Genomic DNA, 7,885 nt, shown 5'->3' on the forward strand with positions numbered 1-7,885 from the left:
TCTTCAACCCGCACACAGCAGTCACTGCCACCAAGGCAGAACCAGCTTTCATCACAAAACACAACAGACCTACACCATGCCCTCCAGTGAGCTCTCGCTTGACACCATTGAAGTCACGAATAACGGTGGTTTGAGGTCAGTGGAATACACGCTACAGGTCGTCTGGCTCGGACCTGTGCTTGACCTAACCGATTTGTAACTGTTCGACTTGTCACTGTGGTACACAACGTCCATTGTCCTTGAAGTAACCGATTTGTAACGGTTCGATTTGTCACTGTGGTGCCAACATCCATTACCCTCGAAGTAACCGTTTGTAACTGTTTGATTTGTCGGCCGGCCGCGGTGGTCTCGCGGTTCTAGGCGCGCAGTCCGGAACCGTGCGACTGCTACTGTCGCAGGTTCGAATCCTGCCTCGGGCATGGCTGTGTGTGATGTCCTTAGGTTAGTTAGGTTTAAGTAGTTCTAAGTTCTAGGGGACTGATGACCACAGCAGTTGAGTCCCATAATGCTCAGAGCCATTTGAACCATTTGATTTGTCGCTGTGGTGCCCACGTCCATTATCCTTGAAGTAACCGATTTTTAACTGTTCGATTTGTCGCTGTGGTGCCAACGTCCATTATCCTTGAAGTAACCGATTTGTAACTGTTCGATTTGTCAGTGTGGTGCCCACGTCCGTTATTCATGAAGTAACCGATCTGTAACTGTTAGATTTGTCATTGTGGTGCCCACGTCCATTATCCATGAAGTAACCGATTTGTAACAGTTCGATTTGTCAGTGTGGTGCCAACGTCCATTATCCTTGAAGTAACCAATCTGTATCTGTTTGATTTGTCACTGTGGTGCCAACATCCACCCGAATTGCTGCTGCAGATGCAGTACGATGCATCACAGCCATAGACCGAGCGTGATGGCCTTCCCTCTTGGTAATGGTCGTCCGTAACTTCTCGTGACCACCGGTCACACCAGTCATGCTTGGTGACTACATTGCTGTCAAGTGTTTCTGCAGTATCGCAGATCGCTGAAGGCTTCTCGCAGCATTGTTAAACGACCTCTTCCAAACTAAAGGGTTAATAATGGCGTCTCTTCCGCATTAAAGCCATTTTTGACTGACATCGACTCACGATGTCCAGTCTCAAAGATAACTAACCCTAACGACAGTTGCAGTGCGTATTTAGAGCACTCCTGATATGCATCCTCATAGTGACCCTATGAGGCGACTGGTGCAAAATTGGAATAGACATCGTCATTCAGACCTAGAAAAGTGTGTACCAGCTTTTGTCTACGTCCCACAACTTCTTATTGGTGCTGGGATACATTTTCCATCAGTGCAGTTTTAGATTACCCCACAGACCCCTGTTGCATACTGGTAAATTTAGTGCAGGAGAAAACCGAAATCTAAACCATAACCATCTCTCCACCCCCCCCCCCACCCCGCCACATTTTGACAAAAGGCTCTCTGTTGAAGAAGAGGATGATCTTGGGAATAAATCGATAGAGAAGTGGCGTCAGTGATAAGAGGAAAATTCTTCGTCTCCTCTAGAGTTAACCTGTATTATGTATCACACGCAACTTACAAAGTATTTTGTTCCACAGGAATGTAGCTGAAATAATGATTTGAATCGAAGGAGATAGTTGTCACATAGACTAAAAACACTTCCCAAAATCAAAATTTTCATGCGAGTTATCTGGATTCTGGCAGAAGGGTAATTGTAGATGCTCATCATGACTCAGTTGTCAGCAGCGGCCAGGTGAAAGAAATCAGCTGAATCCTCATGAACTGTAACATAACGTGGCTGACAATAAAGTACCGTTGTCATGCTGAGACAGCTACTGGGACGGATGACTTCGCTATGAGCTGTGTACGTAAACACGATGACCTCAGATAGCAGGCTTCACTGCCTCTCTGGTGGAGTACCGATGAAAACATTCTTATCGCAATCCTCTTGTGCATGTCTTGATGGCACTAAATTGTCGTCTCTTTCTCAGCTGTTTTAATGCAGCTCAACGGTGCTGTAACACCTCCTCTGTTGTTTGACACTACAGTTTGTATTAATGCCATTGTAATCTGGTTTCGCAGGACACAGCGGATCAGGTTATAGTTGTGGAAAGGGGCCAAAATCGGTTACTGTCAGTTGCACGAAACATACAAACTTTATTTACCTGAAACACTTAACCACACATGCCCTTAAAAGCATTCAAAAACAATACGTCTGAAGGCCTTAATGAGTAAACACGGCTGAAAGTCTTAGTTTAAAATATTTCACGTTAAGTTCGGATGAAGGCCACATACTGAGCATACAACAACTCAAGACTTAAGTCCTGGATAATAATGAGGATTTCCAATGGGCAAAATCCCACTTTCAAAAAATAGTTTAAGCAAGAATCTTCAAAGTTTTAATTTAAGACGGCTGAAGGCCTTATCTTAACATTAAAACAAACTAAATTAATAGACGACTGAAGGCCTCGCACAGTACTTGAGACTAAAAGAAAACCACAATCTAAAACAACGGAAGAGTTATGACTGAAAGAAATCAGCCCTCGGTCACCTATTTTAACGAATTAATGTTATAGACCATTCTTTGATTTAAATTCTGAGGAAGACACTTGTAGCAGTGTAGAAACCCGGTTAATTCGTTAAAAATAGTGAGTGACGGAGGGCTGTTTTCTTTCAGTTATAACTATTCACGATCTCTGAACGTGCAGCCATGTACAAAATTTTGCAACAGAAGAGTGGTGTTCAACAGTGCTCCAAGGGTCGGTCTGAGAAGGTAACTCCAATGTATGGTTAGGTGACATAGGCAGTCAAGAATCAGAATAAGTAATCAGATGAGAACCCAACCCAGGGACGGCTGGAGGACCGACCAACAACCTAATCAATTCCCTTCCGCCAAGCAACGGCACGACAACGGAAATATAAGCCGAGGACGATGATACCAGTAGCACTACAAATTGGCGTCTAAAAACAGCCAAGGCACAATAGCCACTCAAAAATATGAAAAACACCAAATGCTGTCGAACTACACGCGGTACCAGAGAGCATCAACAAGGCGAGGAAACACACACTCGCTGCTCTGTCCCAATCGACTGACTGCCTACTCCAGTACAAAGACAGCATTCATTCATAACTGCTCAGTGGAAATCACAGAAGCTACACACAGTACCACGTAAACTCTTGCACCAAGAACTCAGACAATCCTAAAACCAATCACTGTGGAACAAGCGGTCGGCGACCATATACAGGTCGTCCGATGAGACGGCCGACCGAGGGACCAACCAAGCTCGTCCCCACTCACGTTATGTGTCGCGGAATCGGTCGGCGAGTCATGGCTCTCCGGAGCTCACTGCAGCTCCATCCCGACTCCCTTGATGTCCGTTCGGAACTCGAAGACACGGCGACCTCGGCACGCTGGCTCGGATCCAACCATGCAACAAGGAAAACCTGCCCACTGGGCACCCGACATCTCTGCACAAGGAAGGAACCGACCCATGTTCGCCAAGATGACCAACTGATGAGGTCCAGAAACGGTCAACCCACCAAACGACCAACCAACGGTCGTTCCCGCTCCAGTCTCCTCCCGTCAGACAGTGCATGTGTGTCGCCAGCGGTCGGCGAGTACTGGCTGACAGGACCTCACTGGCGCTGCCTCCAACAGAGGACGACCCGGAAGTACCAGCGGTCGCTCCAGAGCTAGTACGACAGTGCACTTATAGGTAACCTCCGTTGCTGCGACTCATGGACAAGCACACCAGCAACTTAGTGACAGCCAGTAAATCAAATAGGAAACGAAGCGACAGTACCGTAAACACAAGATGACAAGCAATAAACGGCATGAACACGAGCTGCACATGGCTCAACCATTGTTACTTTAAGAGCTTTTCCTTCAGGAATATGTGTATTGCATTTTGAAAGATACGACATTTCTTTGTACGTAAAGGTAATATGCAGCGAGTTATTCAGTTTACAAAAGTAACACTAGAACAGACAGAGCAAGAAGCATTTGTGTTCCGTAACAATGATCACAGCTAGCTCATTAAGAAGTGTTACGAAAAAGCTTCATCAATGATAGTAATCAAAGACAAAACTGCATAAAAATGTTGAGATACAGAAAAAAGAAATACTTGCCAGTGTGAAGAAATACCAGCATACAGAAAAGTCGAAAACAGTTCTCGGTGAAAGTAAGACCATGAACATCATCACAATGCTTTCAGTTGGAATTAGACAGCTAACTGCAGAGGACTGGTGGAGACGGGGCTGTACGAGTGGAAGAACTTGTCTGATGACACGAGCGAGGAGAAATTTGTAGTCAATTTGCAAGGTACAGGGGAATAATTATCAGAAACTGAATTCACAAGACGTATTCAGAAGGTAAGGTCCGATTACGCATGAAATGGAAACCACTGTGAAAATCCGATGGAACTTGGCCCAGATGTGTTGGGCAGTGCCTTTAGTGTGCCTGTCGATCGCTTCACGTCGCTCTTTTCATACCAGAGCGCCAAGTGATGTAGAAATGCCTAAAGCAACAATTTCTCCCACAAAGTATGTGGATCAGGTGAGATATTTCGCCTGAAGCTATGCAGCCCACATAACGTAAAAGTCATGCATTTCTTTCTTCAAAAGAAATTTCGGCTACATTCTACAGGGGCAATGAAGCCGGCCCCACAGTTTTTTCGATGTGAGGTGTTAAATCACCCATAATACAGCCCTTAATTGGCTCTCTCTGTTGTTCATCTGTGCTCACAAGAATCGCTGGCTACAAACACACCATTTCGGCACTAACAACGAAAGGCAGACTAGCGTAGAGAATTGGCGGAAAGCACACTCGGCTGCTTTCTGAGACGAGGGTACAGGAAAATTTCTACAACGCCACGGTAGATGTCTAAGTCGGAGCGACGACTATTTAGAGAGGTAGCTGGAAGGTGCGGCTAACCTTTGCGAATAAAAAAAATTTACTGTCGCTCTGGTTTTCGTTGCGCGACCGATCGGACTTTAGTTTCCGAACAGACCTTGCAACAGAACTTTGGAAGCATTGTGAAGAATTACGGCCGAAGAGAAAGATAAAACATCCTCGGAATTTCTGAAATAATAGGCGAAAATGGCATCCAAGTGACTGTTCAATCAGGCTGTGAGACGCAATATCGTACTTCGGGAAAAATGTCATTCACACAATCTCGAAGACACTAAGAGCAGATAACTGCGAGACCTACCGCACAGTCCTCTTAACGGCTGATACATCCCTGTTTCTGAAAAAAATAGCCTGCAGCTGAATGCGAAAGGAATTTGAGGGTCTATTAGATAACGATCGTCTTAGCTTTCGGAAAGGAATGTCAACCAGAGATGCTGTTCTGACATTGTGACTGAGAAAGGAAGCTAGACTGAAGAAAAATCAGTACCCGTTGATTTATCGATCTGGAAAAGCGTTGGCAATGAAAAATGGTACAAGCTGTTTGAAATTCTGAGAAAAACGTAATTAAGGCATAGGGAAAGACAGTATTTCAAAAGTGGGTTCAAATGGCTCCGAGCACTATGGGACTTAACATCTAAGGTCATCAGTCCTCTAGAACTTAGACCTACTTAAACCTAACTAACCTAAGGACATCACACACATCCATGCCCGAGGCAGCATTCGAACCTACGACCGTAGCGGTCGCGCGGTTCGAGACTGAAGCGCCTAGAACCGCTCGGCCACACCGGCCGGCAAAGACAGTATTTACAAGAAACATAAGGGAATATTAAGAATGGAAGACCAGGAACGCTGTTCTCATATTAAGAAGAGTGTACGATCAGGGATGCGATCAGTGTATCGCAACATCCCTCACAGTCTTCAGGAACTGCAGTAGAACATTCCGGATGAGACTGTAGCAATTCCAGCAGTCCAGCTTCGATCCGCTTGCAGCAACCTGCTGACCAGAGCTCAAAAGTACGAAGAGATGAATTTGCTCACTCTCAACATCTGCCGTATTTATTTGTAGCATGGAACTCTGTTCTCTCGATCACTTGTATTTGTCCCACTCTGTATCAGGAGCAATCAAAAAGTTTCCGTTTGAGGTCGTTGCTGCAGAGCCCATCCAACGTAGCGAGACTCTGATGTGGGTACATAAGCACCGAACATAAGCACCGACATGTAGGCAAGGTACTAGTTTGTTTCCGAGATGGTGCGGTTGATGCGGCAACCTTTAACTATGGCGACTACATCACCAAATGCATCCAAACAGGACCGTCGTGTTGTTATTCTCTTCTTGGTTGCTGAAGGGTATACAGCGATAGACATACATCGGAGAAGAAAGAGTGTGTATGGGTAACGTCTATGGAAAACCATCTTTGTGAAGTGGTGCGGCAAGTGCTGCTACTGCTTCATGATAACTCACGTCGCCATACTGCAAATGTAAGTCAGAAGTTACACTGACTCCAGTGGGCGTTGCTGCAGCGCCCATCCAACGTAGCGAGACTCTGATGTGGGTACATAAGCACCGAACATAAGCACCGACATGTAGGCAAGGTACTAGTTTGTTTCCGAGATGGTGCGGTTGATGCGGCAACCTTTAACTATGGCGACTACATCACCAAATGCATCCAAACAGGACCGTCGTGTTGTTATTCTCTTCTTGGTTGCTGAAGGGTATACAGCGGTAGACATACATCGGAGAAGAAAGAGTGTGTATGGGCAACGTCTATGGAAAACCATCTTTGTGAAGTGGTGCGGCAAGTGCTGCTACTGCTTCATGATAACTCACGTCGCCATACTGCAAATGTAAGTCAGAAGTTACACTGACTCCAGTGGGAATCATTCGAGCAACGAATCTATAGTCCTGATGTCTCACTATGTGATTATCTAGCCTTCAGTCCATTAAAAAGGGCCTTGAATGGTCGACGAGTATGTGCAGCAGGTATTACGCAATTCTTCAGCCAGCAAGAGACGGTGTTTTACCAAACGGATATATTAACCCTGGTACGACAGTGGAATGGCTGCGTCAGTCCTCACGGCAATTTTGCCTCAATAGCCCACCGATTCTGGATTGTACAAGTGGTTCAAATGGCTCTGAACACTATGGGACTTAACTGCTGAGGTCATCAGTCCCCTAGAACTTAGACCTACTTAAACCTAACTAACCTAAGGACATCACACACATCCATGCCCGAGGCAGGATTCGAACCTGCGAGCGTAGCGGTCGCGCGGTTCGAGACTGAAGCTCCTAGAACCGCTCGGCCACACCGGCCGGCAAAGACAGTATTTACAAGAAACGTAAGGGAAGATTAAGAATGGATGACCAGGAACGCTGTTCTCATATTAAGAAGAGTGTACGATCAAGGATGCAGTCTTGCAGTTGCACTTACGATTCAGTCTGTTTAGAGAAGAAGCAATGAGAGAAATGGAAGATTCAAGAGTCCGTTTACAACATGCACCACGCAAGTAACGAGCAGCCCTTAGTGGCTCGCTATCACAGTTTTTTTATCTTTAATATATTTGTGACTAATTCCCTTTTGGCATATTTATTATTTTATAAATGACATGTGAGTACTGCCAGTCTTTCACAATGATTCCGTACTAATACTCTGTATCATACGTTTTTAGTCATAATTCTGTGACCATGTTATAGACCATTCTTTGATTTAAATTCTGAGGAAGATACTCCTAGCAGTGTTGAAACACGGTTAATTCGTTAAAAATTAGTGACCGAGGTCTGTTTTCTTTCAGTTAATTCAAGAGTTTAATTAATCGAAGTAAAATTCTGGGAGAGAGGATATAAATGTGAAGATCCGTTGATGACACTGCTATCCTAGTTGAAAATCTGAAAAGTTAAACAATGTAAGTCGTACTTGTGATACTTATGTTTATATAGCCAAAAGATAGGTTAAGCAGTAAGTACGCCAAACACACATTTCCTA

The sequence above is a fragment of the Schistocerca nitens genome, chromosome 9 (genome assembly GCF_023898315.1).
Source record: "Schistocerca nitens isolate TAMUIC-IGC-003100 chromosome 9, iqSchNite1.1, whole genome shotgun sequence".
In the NCBI taxonomy this organism is placed as follows: Eukaryota; Metazoa; Arthropoda; class Insecta; order Orthoptera; family Acrididae; genus Schistocerca; species Schistocerca nitens.